The following is a 1,575-nucleotide window of genomic DNA, read 5'->3' as shown; positions in this document are numbered from 1 at the left end:
ACTTCACAGCATCTCTTGCCCAACAAATGAAAGTTTGATCCTACCCGGCACATTCTGGCATAACACGATTTGCGGTAATCCTGAACATTATAAGGTGCAGGACCTCTTCACCAATATACAGTCGACACCCCTAATTGATACGCTCAAGGAGCTGACTACAAGCTGGGTGCGGGACATACCTAGCGGCATAGTAGAGAAACTTTGCAGAGACATGACCGGTTATGCAGAACTGACCCGGTGTATGTTCAATTTCGAACAAATGTTACATGACATGGGGTTTCCAGCAGAATCACTGTACTACAGGCTGAACAAGCTGTCTTTTTACGACACCTCAAAGCAACTATATAACACCGTGGTGAAACCATTTGTTACTGGGAAAGATGTGAACCCCGAGTTAGCCATTCACTTTCTAACCAATCCTTTGTGGATGGGGGAACAGGACGTGCTTGCCGTAGAGACCAGACTCACCATCCCCTTGGGCATGGAGAAAAGGTACATACCTAAAGTGCTATATTGGTTCAGGGGCAAGCCTTGGGGTACTTGGGTGGTGTGGGAAGACACGCCGGGTCGTGTCTCCGGACAGGCTCAACACAACATCCCTAGAGGTCAGAACTTGACCATCATTAAATCAGTTGGCTTCTTCGTGCACGTATTCGATATCTCCCTGGTCATAGAAGACTTCACCCGCGGCCGATTGACTCCTTCCACGCCAAGCTCGAAATCTATGACACTCATCGGGAAACAATGCTAGGGTTACAAAAGAATGTCGATGTCAACTGCCTGTGGAAACCGAAGCTGCACCAGTCCTGCAATTGCACCCATGCTCTGCTCCACTACGCAAACTCCGATGGTCTGTGCTCGCCACGTGCATCACGACCCCCTTCGCACACCTGTCAAAAAGGAGTCGAGGGCAGCAACAACGACTGGACGCTGGAAATTACACACCAGGAGCCCGACGTCTCGGTCAAGAACCAGGGCAGGGTTGTATATGGCTCGGTCCCACCTAAAACGGAACGCTTCTGTCTAGTCACAATGTATGTGTTTGCCCTCTTGTCTGGACCAACACGAGACAACCCGCACGCTCCTCTAGACATGATGAGATGTGATGTCGTACTCGGCCGACATCGAGGTCATAATGGAACACCTTCCCCGGCGCCTCAATGATCAGTACTTGACCATAGACGTACGATCCTTATCGAGTACAACAGTGTGGAAACGCCCCAGGTGTATGTACCACTTCAGGCCGAGGATACCCTGAAAACTATCATCCGTCAGGGCTGGGGAGCTAAGATAGGTGTGAAGCTTAGCTTCATACACTCCATCCGACCCGAACCCTACCAGGAAGAGCTGGCTGCTGTACTTGACTGGATATTAATCTTGCAGTCCCAGTTGAACCGAGGTCCTTGGGTGATAGTCATCGACATTCACGCCGAGACAGTAAAGGCGCCGGACTTTGATATTATCAACAACCTATACGGATCAAAGTTAGAGTTGATACCTGGGATCTCAGCCTACCAGATTGCCGATGTCATGAGGACCAAAAGATACTACACAACTACGTACAATTACTTTAAA

This window comes from Salmo salar, unplaced genomic scaffold (genome assembly GCF_905237065.1).
Source record: "Salmo salar unplaced genomic scaffold, Ssal_v3.1, whole genome shotgun sequence".
Taxonomy (NCBI): Eukaryota; Metazoa; Chordata; class Actinopteri; order Salmoniformes; family Salmonidae; genus Salmo; species Salmo salar.
The sequence above is the reverse complement of the archived record's forward strand: the minus strand, read 5'-3'. Positions refer to the sequence as shown.